This window comes from Pezoporus flaviventris, unplaced genomic scaffold (genome assembly GCF_033815535.1).
Source record: "Pezoporus flaviventris isolate CSIRO_AGI_PZ_B2104156 unplaced genomic scaffold, CSIRO_AGI_Pfla_v1 ptg000045l, whole genome shotgun sequence".
Lineage (NCBI taxonomy): Eukaryota > Metazoa > Chordata > Aves > Psittaciformes > Psittacidae > Pezoporus > Pezoporus flaviventris.
In genome coordinates this window covers 27,173,740-27,189,224 of record NW_026892593.1, presented here as the reverse complement: position 1 = coordinate 27,189,224, position 15,485 = coordinate 27,173,740, and positions in this window count along the sequence as shown.

The window sequence follows — 15,485 nt, the reverse complement described above, 5'->3', positions numbered from 1 at the left end:
TGGGTGCCAGGTGCCCATCAAAGCCACTCTGTCACTGCTCTCAGTTGCACAGGGGGGAGGAAATAGAACAAAAGGCCTGTGGGTTGAGAGACAGAGAAGGAGAGATCACCCAGCAATATAAAAACAAATCTTAAACCACTCTCCCCCAACCCTTTGTTCCCAAGCTCAACTTCACTCCCAAATTCTCTAGTTCTTCCTCCTGTAGAAGCACATGGGGATGGGGATTTGGTGCCTTGGTCAGTTCACCACACGTTGTCTCTGCTGCTCCTTCCTTCTTAGGGGAGGACTCCTCAAGCTCTTCCCCTGCTCCAGCATGGGGCTCCTCCCACAGCAGACAGTCCTCCATGAACTCCTCCAATGTGAGCTCTTCATAAAATGTTCCAGTGTGGGTCCCTTCCATGGGATGCATCCTTCAGGAACAGGCTGCTCCAGTGTGGGTCCCCCGTGGGGTAACAGCTTCCTTTGGGCATCTCTCTGCTCTGGTGTAGGGTACTCCATGTGCTGCAGGTGGAGATTTGCTTCACCATGGACCTCCATGGGCTGCAGGGGCACAGCTGCCTCACCATGGGCTGCAGGGGAATCTCTACTTGGTGCCTGGAGCACCTCCTGCACTGACCTGGGTGTCTGCAGGACTGGTTCTCTCACAGATTCTCACTCCTCTCTCCTGCTGCAGGTTGTTGAAAGAGGTTTTTCTCCCTCTTCTTAATTATGTTATACCAGAGGTGCTACCATGTCACTGATGTGCTTGGCCTTGGCCAGTAATGAGTCCATCTTGTAGCTGGCTGAATTGGCTTTGTTGGACATACAGGAAGCTTTTGGCATATTCTCACAGGAGCCACCCCTGTAGACCCTCCACTACCAAAACCTTGCCATGCAAACCCAGAACAGGGTTTATGCTTCATTTGACATGAAAGTACTTTTTAAAGCAAGACAAAACGTTGTGATAAACTGCTTTAAATTTTTAGCTACACAGCATGTGCATTATCTGCTTTTGCTTGAAAAAAAAAAACCAAAAACCCAACTTTTTTTCCGCAGTAGAAATTAAAATGCAACTGATGCTTTAAATTTGAAATTTACTGCTGCTATGAAAGTCTGCCTACCACCTAGGATGTGGAAACATTGGTAAGTTAAAAAGTTAACGTAGATATTATTCAAAGGAAAAAATAAATCGAAGCTGTGTGCAAGCAGTGTCTTCTGTCTGACAGGAGTCCTCAGAGAGCTATATGATGGCATTTTCCAGAATTAAATTGCATTATTATAAGAGCTTTAAATTAAGCTCCTAACTATGACCTTTAAACACGGTGATTGCCATTATGCCTGCTGAGGAGGTTGTGGAGGGTTTGGAAACCCTGTGCAAGACTGATGGGTTTTAATACGTAATCAAGTATAGGTTCATTTAGCACAGCTGTTGAACAGAGGGCCTAACACCGGGTTATCACAGGGAGTGCCCTCTCTTCTCTTCGAGACAAATCAGTGTTAGCAGTGGGAGGCAGGGCTTGTTAGTGCTAGGGAAAACAACACCCTATCTTCCTGATGGGGCTGGAAGAGGATGTGGAGCTTAACAGCCATGCATCTCCTTTAGAGAGTGACCAGGAATAAAACGTTTCCCTAGCACTTGTACAGTTAGACCAGGTAAAACCTCATACAGGGTGCACTTAGAGCAAAAATACATGTTGAAATAAAATATCTGAAATCCTTAAACAAATGCACAGAGTTAAAAAAAGTCTTCTCCAGAACATTCTGTTAAAAACACTATCAACAAATCTTGTTCTCAAATGTACCTACTGACATGCATATACAGCTCTTATATCCTATACACTGTCAGATACCTGTGTGTTGTTCTTCAAGCATGAATAAATGAAACACTGGAGAAACAAAACAAGGCCTCATGCATTGTATGGTTATAAAGCGCCAATTCTGTAAAGGTGCTAATACAACCTATCCTGAAGCCTGAAAGTTCTCATCACAGAAACCAAGGGTCTGTGTCAGTGCAGGAAACAGAGATCTGAGAGGGGCTGACTTGTCTTATAAAGGTCCTGCCTTTCCTAGCGGGACAGAGGGGAAAGCCGGCAGCCTAACTCAGCTGACTCTGCAAAGCAAGGTTAAAGTCAAGACCCAAATAATCTGTTCTGTACTACGTACACTGAAAACAGGTATCATGGACTGTAGGACCTCCTTCTGGCATGCAGAGGGCTGACGTTTCTCTGCAGCATGTGACTGTGCAGGGATGCTGCCACTCATTCTCCTCTGCAGGAACCACATTTGTAACCTCAGCCCCTGGGGCTTGTGCCTGGAGACTTCCCATCACCTACCTCTGCCTGTACCCCTGACCAGCCTCAGGCTTGGAACAGACCCAGTCCCTGCTGACAGGTCCACTCATCAAGAACAAGTGTAGCCTGAGCCCACAGGTTATTAAATATATCAAAAACTCTTCTGATAGCTCCCACAATATTTGTTGTGTCAAGGGCTATAATTTAAGCAGTCAAGATGCAGCATGGCAGATGATTTTGGTGAATGTGTGGCAGGTTTTCAAATGGTTTAACTAACATAAATATACTGTACTGATAATATCGGGTTGTACTGTGTCAGTAATATTTATTCTACACGTTTTATTAGTTCAATTTCTAAACAGTCAATCAAGTAAAGGTAGGCAAAGCCTGAAGCATCACTTTCATATTTTAACACTATATTAGGCCAAAAATTCCAAGATGCTCACTGAGTTTTTAGACTAAAAAAAGTAAGAGCTTCAGATTCACATGCCCTACCATCCCACATAAGTTCTCCTTCCTACTTATCCAAGCAGCTTTGAAGGCTGAAAACCAGCCAATAAGACAAAAATGGAATTTAGACTCTGTGAATCTGGACTTCTGTGAGGATTACAGAAGTGGGAACTGAAAGTGCTGATAGGTTAAGTTATATTTGTCAAGGGAGTTAAACAGTTTAACCACACCAATCATTCATACTATAGGATTTACATATTTTGGGGATTTTTTTATTTATAACCAGCACTGTTAGATATACAATTGGCTGCATGTATTTTGTCTTTCATTTTTTCACAATTGTAGGGAAAAATAAGGTTTTTTTTTTATAAGAAGTCACTCTAGTATTGGTTACAAGATGTATAATAATCTTGTCTCGGTCTTGACTGCTCTCATTCTTTTCCTCTTGTATCAGGTATGATCTGGCTGAGTTCTTGGGGTGCTCTATCTCTGATAACATGGGATATCTCTTAGGAAACTTAGGCATACCTCTTTCTGCCTATTCCACTGACATCTTTTGGCCAGGGAAGCATGAATTTGCTCCTTTAATGGTGTACTGCTGAAAGAGGTTATCACAGATTCTTCAGTTCTCATTTCCCCATCACCAATGTTTTGTCACAGTATTTTTCTCCAGGCTTGTCTTTTTTTATATGATTTCAATAATGATGCAAATTGAGATGTTAAATGCTGAAGTCTGTTTAGCTGCACATCTAAGAAGACCACTGCAGTCTTTAAGAAGACCACAATTTTCTCACTCTTCATTTTCTCACTCTTCATTTCTCACTCTTCATTTCTTCTACAACAGGCTCCTTTATGTGCAGCCAAGTGTTACTTGTCTCTTGGGCTTTGGAGGTAAAGGTGGAATACTTACTCCCTTCAATCACTGGACTCTGTTCTTAATTTCTCTAGTGAGCCAAAGTTTTTCTATCACTAGATTTAACACTAACACAGAATTGCTTCTGTTCTTTGCATGGGATGCAAGATTTTTTCTCTTGATATCAAATCCATTATGAAGCTTGTTTCTTTGATCTGATGAGGTTTGTCTTCCCTTTGCACTGGGGGAAGGAAAAAAGTGTGTAGAAAACTCATCACTCTTCCAAATCCAAAAACCTGTTCCCTTGTCCAGCTTAGGTCATAGGGAAAAAATGTTTGGTGGTTTTAGTCACCTTTCCAGAGCAAGCAAGCATGCACTTGTATAGCAGAAGTAGTACTTGATATGCATTACTATTACTCATGGTACAAAGCATCTTTGCAGACACCCATGTCCAAGTCAGCTATCCAAGTGTTTCTTCTTGTAGACATCTGATTAAACTGAATGATTTATGACACTCTGCTCTGGAAATTTGCATTGTAGCCTCATTGTCTGCTTTCCTCACACTCTTGCTGGTGCCTCTTTCCGCACTTGATCAAATAGAGTACTTGCAATAAACTGATGTGCAGGCTTGCTTTAGGATCCTGTCCATCCTTATTTGGTTATCAATTATTTAATATCAAGGACTCAACAGAAAGCTGTCTGGAGAGAAAAGATACCTTTCATATGGGACTTTCAGCTGGAAGTCATAAAGTTGATAGACCCTAAGTGTCTATAAAACTTTCAGTGTTCCACAGAGAGTTATTTGAAATACAGATTATGACTCTGCTGGGGTAACCCCTAGGCTGGGGATCCAGCTGCTGCTTTTGCTCTAGAGAAGTCAGCAACCAGCTTGGTGGAATAGAATGTATGTGAAGCCACAGATGAGCATCTTCTGCTGTACTTTGGTGTAGCCACCAGCCTCTGAAACATGCCCATGTGGATGCTGAGAGTGAAATTGAAGGACTCTGGAGCACTTTGTAGATTCTTGGGACCTGATTTGGCATGTGAATAGATGAGTGTCTACACGTGTCACAAGTGTCCAGAAGTGTGTCTATCTCATTGGAGACCTTAAGAGAGCCTGTGAAGTCCCTGAACTAAATGCATCCTGCAGCACTTGTTGTTGGCAATCATATGTAAGAGTTGTCAGCTCTTTGGGGCCTGCATGAAAGGCCTATGGACCACCTCCCAGTACCATGTGTATCACTGGTATGCCTAGAACTACTTTGTCACATCTCACTTGAATTTGGAAGCATTAGAAGTTAATAAACTATAAGGCTGTCTTAGGAAATAATTTTGGGAAATAATTGTATCAAATAAAATGTTGAGGTTTGAGATATTTTATCACTTCCCTATGTGTAATATCCTGCTGCTGGAAACTGTCACAGATGGGACTATGTTATGGGTGGACTTTTGGTCTAATCTGGTAAAACCAGTCTTAAATCCCTGTGACTCTCTACTCCTTTATTCTGATGTCATGCTGAGGTACCACCACTATACCACTATTAATTCAGTGCATTTACAGTGTCATAAAGCTGACCTAGTGAAGTGCAGAATTAAGCCTAACAATAGCAGAACAGTAACAGTCTGATCTGTATTTGAAAAGTGACTGAGTGTGGTTTTACATGGCAAATTTACAGGCCATACCTGTATGCTACCTCTCTTTTAGGGCAATACAACCTCTTCTTTGTAACTACAGGAGCTCTTTAAGAATTTCCCTACAAAACAGCACTCATTTCTTGGTCAGTGAGTTGCAGATTATTTATTACTTACTTAAGAATAATTACCTCTGAAGACAGTTAAATGTTTCAAGACTAAAAATCGCAGTAAATGTAGGTTGAACGCCATTATGTACAGATACAAGAGACTTTTTCAGTAAACTTCTCATACAGTCATCCAAAATAAATTCTATGGGTCTGATGCAGAGACTTTGATCTGTGCAAATAACCTTATTGGGCTATTGCACACTCAGCATTTTGGTAAGGCACAGTTTTGTGCAGATCTGTGTTAAGGTGATATTTTGATCCAAAGACATAAGCATGAAATTATCTCCCCTGTCCTGACTCACGTGAAAGCACTACCTGGAAAAAAGCATTAGCATTGATTTTGAATAACACAGCCTTGGAGGGGTGCCAGGCCTTGGGCTCCTCCGTGCCAGTGGCAGGGCCCCATTGCAGTGAGGGCTTCCAAAGGCTGCCCTTCCTCCAGAGATGCCAGGACAGATCAACGCATTAGCTCCAGCCGAAATGGACTCAATGTAGCTGCTGTTTCTTCTTTCCCAGGAGCATTTTCAGAGGAATGCCTCAGAGGCAAGAGCATCGGTTCCCAAGAACAGCCAAGCTCACACCAGGAAGGGCTAGAGCATACCCATTTGCTACATGCACTTATGGACAATATTCTTTAGCTACTTTTTGGATAAATCCTACTCTTCTGAGAGAATATTTACAGACACCATCTCCTGAGCATCCTGCAAGTGACTGACAGATACACATGGATATTGTTTATTCTTGTCTGCGCTGGTTTTAAATTTTCTACATGTCCTTGGGGCATGACTTTGATGCTGATTTTTCTAGGGAAAAAAACCCATGAATACGTAAACAAAGAAGTTATACATACATGAAGTAGTACAGCATAAATCAAAGTCAATCCCTGTTTTGGGTTTTCTTTTTTTAAAGCCAAATACTTTAAGAAACAAGATTCTGTTTCAGTGGCTGTCTTGCTTAGTTCTTGTCTACTTCTGTTTAAGTGGCTTTTATTTCTGCATCGTGACCTCAGGAATCTAGTTATATTGTGAAATTTTATAACTGTAAAGGGAGAAAGCTAAGAGCTGTGAAACAGTTTCACAGCACCAACAATTCATCTTTTCTCCATGTGTACAGGAAAACAAGAGAGGTCGGTTCTCTATCTGATGTGAGATTCCAGTCTCAGAGAGGTTTACTGTGTCACCTGCTAGCATGACAAACCCAGTTCTCCAGCTTCTCCTGAGATGTCCTTGCACAAAAGACTCCGCGTGGGAAGCCAGTTGTAGACAGTTTTTAATGGCCATGCATATACTTTGCCTCCCTTGTTGATCCCTACACCCTAGCTTGTTGGCTTTGCAGGGTTCTTGCCAAGAAGCAGCTAAAAGCACTTTCACTGCGGAAGTCTGATCCCTGAAGTGCCACTGAGGGCAGTGATGCCTGTACAGATATCCTGAGCAAGTACTGTTTACACCAGTGAGGTCTGCCTGGACAAACATTAGTTACTCATCCAATTTTCCAGAACATGTTACCCATGCACCTAATTCTTGTCCTTGGTCAGTTCTTGCGCCTATCTTGTAACTTCATTGCGCCTATCTTGTAACTTCTTGCGCCTACCTGTAACTTCATTGCAACTATGAAATGGTTTTGGGTGGCTGATGAAGTGCCATGGCTTGCTTGTTGACTTTTCTTTGAAAGAGGAGTGCCAGTTTTCTTTGAAATAGTTGAGAGCTATGAAGATGAGACACATGAAGGCAAAATTCAGCCCAAAAAGTCCACTCTGACACTTTCCTCTTTCTTTGGCCTAACCTATGAAACCAAAAAGAAATATAACTGCTAGACTTGACTGTGTTCAAACCATGCTTGCCCCAGATACATAAAACCAGTTCAGTAAATGAGCTATAGTCTGGGATCATATGTAGCCAAGGTATTATTTTCTACTTTTAAGCTTTTAAGTGTCCTTGATTATTTCCTGTGTTTGATTTCGGTTGTTCAGTAGCTAACATGAGACCTCTGACTGGGGAAACATCACAATGCAAAGGCTCAGCTGAAATAGCTTCCTGCCCACACATCTACAACATGTTAAAATATGCATTTCCTGCACATACTGTAATTAGGCTCTTTCATTCTGCCTCCCGTTGTTATTAAAATACTCATTATCTACTACAAAACTCTTGTATTATGCTATTTTTTATTTCGCTCTTGTTGCTTCAGGAGGCAAATAGGTACATTTTAGTGGATGTAGTTCTAACAAGGGAAATTCCAGCATTGCTTCACCATAACAATAGGGTGCAATCATCAATGAAGCAACAACTTCACTGTGGACCATTGCAACTGCTAAAGGATTTGAGGCTGGCTTGCAGCCACAGACAACATCCACAGGATTGCCTGCACATCATGGAGCTGCACAGGCAGATACTAAACGTGAGTCCAATTCAAAAGATGGTGGAATAATCCTTGGTACCTCAAGCAGGGAACAAGAAGCAAAGAAGTGAGGAGGCAGAAGCTTCTTTGGCTACGGATAGCTTGTTGTCTAGGTAAATATTCCCCCCCAGCTCCTTGAGAGCAGGAAGAGATTGTATTCTGTCTTCAGAGCATGCCTTACTTTCAGAGTAAGGACTCATCTCATATTCTCAGCCCAAAGTTTAACCCCATCCTGCCTCTCTGAGTCAGAAGTTGCAGTTTCACAACTGATGAATATCAGGCAGCTGCTGGAGCTACACTGAGTACCTGAGCAGCGTCTTCCAGCCATGGCTGCACATGCCACATAAGGTTTAAAAACGTCTTTTAAATATTATTTAACTCAAACAGCTTCTGAAGGGGAAAGGACTTTTCAGAGAGAATATGGCTTTCAGGAGAACTCCCTATGGAGCTTATGGATATCTTCAAATTAAACTGTGCCTCTTCACTGGTCCTCTAGGAAATGCAAATTCGACTGCACGAAGGCTGATAGGAATATGCCCTGGGAAAGCATACTTCAGTTGAGTGATGGGTAATCTGATGGAACATTCTTGGTATAGACATATAAAACTCAGGTTAGCATTATTATGAAATATTAGAAAAAGCCCTGTCATGATCCAGACCTGCAATAACGGGGCAGAATTTCCATTTCAGCTAAGTCAAAGTATGGTAATGTACAATATTAAATGTAAATTTTTTATATATAAACTGAACTTGCTTTGACTTTTCCAAGAGGAAATGTCCAGTGCAGTTTAAACTTTTTATTTACTTCCAAACAGGATCAAACGTGCAAGGAATATTAATATGTCTGAAGTGCACAGTTAAGCAGAAAAGCACTTCCAATTTGAGCAAGGAGTTGTATATTGTCTGTGGCTTCAACAAAAAGGTATCATCATTATACTGGAAGCAAGGTAACATGAGGAACGTAGTTTCATCTAATTTTGAAATACTTTAATCTGAAGAGAGTCTGGTAGTAACAGGCCCACAAATCAAGATAAAAGTTCAAAGATGCATATGTAAGGTATCAAACCCTTAATTACACAGTTGAATGTGCATACACACAGTGTTCCTTTCAAATAAGTTTGTAGTTGTGTTAATTCTATACTGGTCAACTTAGATATAAGTTCCTGTTAGCAATGGTTTATTGCACATATACTGATTAAAATAACATTGTTTACCCAGGAAGTACCACAGAGGCACAGAGTGCACAGAATTAATTTTGAGGAAGACATTAGTGATGCACTGCAAATGAATATTCTAGTTCATAACTAATTCTCTTTTCCTTTTCTTTGAACTTTTTCAGCCCTGAGATTCCTCCCCAATCCTCATCATGCTTTGTTTCAAGCTGTACAGAAAGATTTAAATCATATGGTCTATAGGATCACTAGCTATAATCTGCACACTGCACCTTTTTCCTCCTGTGGTCTATTGACCACAGTTTGGGAAGCACGGCCTTGTTTGCAACTTGGGTGTAGCTATCCATTGCTAAAATATTAGCAGTCTCCTTACTCTGAGATGTGGCAGGCCCAGCCATGCCTTCAAAATAGGCTTTGAAAAATAGAAATGTCAGTTGTTGTGTGAAACAAAGCTGCTTGGAAATCAAAGAGAAAAGAATAGGGGAAAAAAAAAGTCAAAACATATAAGTAAGGAGACAAGAAGCAACTTGAGATAACACAAACATCTCCCAGAGATGGGATTCCATCCTCAGGAAAGACCTCAGGAGCCAAACTCCAACAGGCTGGAAGCTCTAAATTATTAACACATTTGTCTCAGAAGCATATCCACGCACTCTTATGAAAAATCTGTGCCCATGGTCTGTTCCTGGTGTTTAGTGCTTAGTAGTTCCTACATAGCTGTCTAGCATGAATATATAGGAGATACATCAATCATATCAAATTCTAAAGCAGTATCTTCCAGTATTAGAGGGTTGTTTTCTTTTATTCACAAGACAATATGAAGGCATGTCTAATTAAATGTTCTCCACTTTTCCTCAGAATCCAAAGAGTGTTTTAATTGTGGGGGACATTCATTTCTGCTGAAGACTGCATGACTTGAAACTTTGCCTAAAACGCATCAAATGCTGAAACAGACGTTTTTAATTACTAGCACAAAGTCTGTAAAGATATGTTTTGTAATGAGGCATGTGGTTAAACAGCAAAGTGGTCCCATTTGTCCTTGCAACAGACTGTTAACATTTCATTTTGACCTATCCTTATACTACAGTACTGTTTTCTTTCTAAAAATTTACAGAATTTGTTGCTAAGCCAGGTAGAAACAAATGGACAAATACTGGCCTGTCAATGTAACGCTAAAGCCAGTAGACCTCTGCCCACTCATATCCGCCAAGGATATTTCGCAAACAAACACATTTAAATACCAGTAAGATAACAACACGTATCAACAAAATAAAACAAAAAACATAGTGGGAAAGACCAATGTATATGTAAGAAGAGTTTTTGTCTTCCCTGGATAGTTGCACATCAATAATTTGCATATAATACCATGTTTTTCCTTGTTGTGGTAGTGCTTAACAACTACAACAAAAATCAAAAACCAAACTACTTTTAAAGTTTCTTAAAAGCCTGCTTAAGGTTAGATAGTGTTATAATTATGCTGAATCAAATGCACCCTACCAAGCTTCTGTCTTGTACAGAAAATTTGTGTATCTTTATTTAAGTCCTAATTTAGTTTTGCAGCAGTGAAAGAGAGGTAAGGTAAAGAAGACCTACACCAGCCCCTGCTGCACATCATTGGAGGAACACTGTGGTCCATCAGCTTTCACTGGACAGAAATAGCCACCTGTAAAACAACCTGTTACTAATCTCACTTCAAAATATGTGTTTAAGTTAGATGTGTTTCTCTGCAAAAGTTCCTTTTTCTCTCTGCTGATTATAAAAGGAGCAGAGAGTCATTAACTGTGATTTAGAAATCTAATTTTTAGACACCTCCATTTGAGTTAGATGAGCTCCTGCCTATGGGAGCGTGGCACAGACAGCAGTCGCTTGAAAGCACTGTTGGCTCTGTTAGAGCCCATCTGGCAGAGATCACCAAGAAAGGTGATGCTGAAAATATTTGCCCTTCTAAGTGGGACATAAATTGATGTGAGCTGAGTTTTGCCTTCCTATAACATCTAGAAAAAACATAGCAATATATAACACAACTTTTATGTTCTCAGGATTTAATGCATCTCAGACTTAGATCATTAGCTAAGCCAGCTACATGGGTTTAAGCAGAACTTTACCAAGCTGGGTTTTTTTATTTATATTCTGCCCCCCCCCCCCCGACCCTCCAAACTGTATCTGTGAAAGAAAGACCAGAGAGTGAAAATGAGGATTACCTTTTTGAGTGAAAAGTATGAAAACAGGGAGGTCGGAGGAAAACACAGGAACTTCGGTTTTATTTTGCCTACTTCTCACCTTCCAGTATATTTCAAAGGCCTAATGGCTGAGGACAAAAAGATCTGAACATCACTGCAACATTCATTCGGTGTCGGGACCAATCTTGTTCAGCATCTTTGTTGGTGACATGGACAGTGGGATTGAGTGCGCCCTCAGCAAGTTCGCCGATGACACCAAGCTGTGTGGTTCGGTTGATACCCTGGAGGGAAGGAATGCCATCCAGAGGGACCCTGACACGCTTGTGAGGTGGGCTGATGCCAACCTCATGAAGTTTAACCATGACAAGTGCAAGGTCCTACACCTGGGTGGGAGCAATCCCAGGCACAGCTACAGGTTGGGCAGAGAAGAGATTCAGAGCAGCAAGGAGGAGAAGGACTTGGGGGTGTTGGTTGATGAGAAAATGAACATGAGCCAGCTTTAGTGTGCGCTTGCAGCCCAGAAAGCCAACCGTATCCTGGGCTGCATCAAAAGAAGCATGACCAGCAGGTCGAAGGAGGTGATCCTGCCCCTCTCCTCTGCTCTCCTGAGACCTCACCTGGAGTATTGTGTGCAGTTCTGGTGTCCTCAACATAAAAAGGACATGGAACTGTTGGAACAAGTCCAGAGAAGGGCCACGAGGATGATCAGGGGACTGGAGCACCTCCTGTATGAAGATAGGCTGAGAAAGTTGGGTCTGTTCAGCCTGGAGAAGAGAAGGCTGCGTGGAGACCTCATAGCAGCCTTCCAGCATCTGAAGAGGAGCTACAGGGAGGGAATATTCGTTAAGGACTGTAGTGATAGGACAAGGGGTAATGGGTTCAAACTTAAACAGGGGAAGGTTAGATTGGATATAAGAAGGAAGTTCTTTCCTGTGAGGGTGGTGAGGCTCTGGAACGGGTTGCCTAATGAAGCTGTGAATGCTCCATCCCTGGCAGTGCTCAAGACCAGGTTGGACAGAGCCTTGGGTGACATGGTTTAGTGTGAGGTGTCCCTGCCCATGGCAGGGGGGGGTGGAACTAGATGATCTTAAGGTCCTTTCCAACACTAACTATTCTATGGTTCTGTGATTCAGAGACTATTAAGTGAGGGGAAAAAAGAGCTGAAACTCCGAAGAGAAAAATTCAGCATGCCTGAGTTCCAGAAAGCAGCATTCTTAAAAGGAACACCCTTTCTACATCTGTAATCTGGCACCTACAAATACAAGACAGGACAGGGCATAAGCCATTGTGAAAGTCTTGTTGTTTCCAGTACAATGGGCATTTTTTTTCTCAGAGCTCCAAACTAAAGGAGGTACCAAATTGAAAACAGAGCTATTGTCAGACAGCAGTGCTTCCTGCTCTATGAAAGACATGGCTGCAGATGTCTGCAAGCAGGTTTCAAAGCTCATGACAGCTTCACAAATCAGACTGTTTTGTTAATGTGCTGCAGGTTTGAGTGTTTCTGAGGTATGCTCCTGATGCTCTCAGTGAGTTGGGCTAGCTCTCTACAACTCCTAGTACTCATGCTGCTGGAGAATCTGGTAGCATTAAGACCATGGCCCTAGCAGAGGCTGACTGAGGCCTCCATATTCTCCAGACCTCACGGCACTGCCTCCTCTCTCCCCAGTCTGGTTATTTGGCAGTTCACACAAGCGAGAGGGCTCACATGAGTTGCCTTGTTCTCCAGAACCATGCTTTCATAGTGTACAGCTGCAGTCAAGCACGTGGTGTGACATCTTGAGACCCCTCACATCCATATCTGATGTGATTTGGGTACACGGAGTTTGTAGGCCCTGTGATCTGACCTGCACTATCTTTCGGTCAGCAACAAGGGGGACTAGGACAGCAACACAAAACCCTCGGCATGCTCTCATGACAGTGTGCATACAGTATCCAGGAGCTGGAAGGTGTTTACATATGGGTAGAGCCCCTGGAATAATGGAGAAACAATTCATAGAAAATAAAGACAGAAGTTCAGACTGTGAAGAAGAATATTGGATCTAGTGTAAGAAGCCGGTCTGGGGATAATACATGTCTCAGTTCATCCTTCCTGATACGTTGTCAGCTACTCAATGCTCATTCTTTCCATCAAGGACAACTTTGAGAAAGAGAAAATAACTGTCCCACTGTATTTGATGGTTGTCTTTATTATTTTCCATTAGGAATGATGTCCTGTGCCTCACCTGGGGTCAGATTAAGGACCATAGACATGTGAGCTATGGGCCAGCAGTGACAGTTCAGGCACAGAAAGCAGAAGGAGTAACTTCTCTGCACTGAGCTGCTGTGCCAGTTCCGTGGGAGGGCACAGCAGATCGAGCAAGTGCATTTGTAGAAAAACACAGAACCAAGTGGAAAGGAAGCAGCACAGGTTCACCTGAGGGCTTAGAAGAGAGAGTCTATATTAAGGGCAGATCTGTTAATCATGTGTTAGGAACCTCATTAAGCTTTCATCTAATCCTGATCGTATAGATCTTGTCTCTTGCTTTCCACATTCTGTGCACTATAATCTGAACTTCCTGTGTCAAGTAACACATTCTTTACAAAATGAAATAACACTGCAATTGTTCTGCTCTTAGTTAGTGGTTTTCATTTTAACACTGTGACTACCATAACAAACAAGCATAAAATATTTGCACTCCCATTTCACATATAGGATGCCTTTGCCTGTCAAAGCAACGGCAGTCCAAGGGTTAATTTTTTTAATATTCTAAACATATGCATGCAACAAAATGTATCCTAGGGCTATGATTCATTTGAGTTCACAGGGATAGAAAGGCTCTGGAATTCTAGAAGTTAAGCCTTGTTTGACGCTTGCATATTTAACTGGTGAATCTTTGTATTAAAATGCATTTTACGTTGCTTCTGAATAAAGCAGGGCATCCCTGCAAGAAATACATAAACCAGATGGTTTATTTCTGAAATAACTTGTCTGTTCTTGCAACTTGTATCTGAGCAAAACTTCTTGACATGTGTGAGAGGGTGAATTTCCTAGTGCAGTGTGCTTCATTAGGGTCATTCTGACAAGGGAACAAATAGATTTACTAAGGGCCAGACCCTTATACTGTTTCTTCAATTATTTTCTCACCATAATCGGTAGAATAAGAACTGTTTTTCTGACATTAAACATCAGCTGATGTTCTTACTTAATTCTGGTTTCTAAAATAACCAAAGCCTGTGGGTGATGAAGTTGGGACCTGACTGTTGCCATAGAGAAAGAGACAGCTTCCCACCAGCACTTCCAGGTGCATTTCACCTAAAATGTATTTCACCTAAAATGCAGCTCTCTGCGACGCATGCAGCAGGGGAGAGGCTGCCGAGGTCAGGCCGTTAGGTCAGCTTCCCCTCTGCCGAAATTCTTCCTGGTTGCCAAAGACACAATGTCACACTCTCAAGCAGTGCAGAAGCCAAGACTTTGCTTCAGCTCCAGCAGCAGCTTTTAGAACTGGCATAGCTTTAGTAGATTCAAAGCAAGCTTGAAGAAAAATTTGTGTCTTACAGTGCCAGGAAGTGGCATTTGCTTCGAGCTCTGGTTTGACCTGGCAGACCTACCTTTGCCTAATGGGCTGTTGGAGAGCTTTAGCATCTAAAAGTCATTCCTCACCCTCAGAAAAAATCCATCCCAACTCTGGCCCACCTACACCACGAGCATGGGATGAAAATGATCCGGTTGCCAGCAACTCTCTGTCCTGTTGCCTCTGTAAATCCTGTCCATATCACAGTGGTGTTGAGGGGTTTGGTGAGATGAGGAGAGGAAGAGCACAAGGTGTAGGCTACAGATTCAGGGCTGCTGCAGGAACTACTCCCGGTGTGCAGCAGAGAGGAGCATGTACACATAATGGTTCCATTTGTCCAGAAATACACCCGAATGATTGATAGGCTGTTATGACACACATGTAGGGCCTGTGGCTCCAGGAGACCAGGAGAAAGAAATAATTGCTTTAATTATCTGGCAGCAAAGGACATCTAACTCCTCCCAGCTGTATTAAATTGCTGTTCTCTACTCCAGTCACCCCTGACTTGTCAGACAAAGCAATGGGAGCTGTGGAGAGACCTTTGGATGGGGACATCTTGTGTCCCAGTTTGCCGCAGGCTAAGGATTCTTGGCTTACCGGCCAGTCGCTGGGAAATACATCCTTCACAGGACTCCACAGGCTGCTGCATTGTTACCCAGTCACCAAGACCTGCCCTGAGAAATATGTCTGTGGCTCGAGGGCTTGAAGTGTCCCAGGATCCCAGCATTCAGGATCACCACATCCAGAGAAGCAGAGCTGCTGGCCAGGCAGCTGACCATTATCTCTTACTCAAGCAAGAGGGAGATTAAA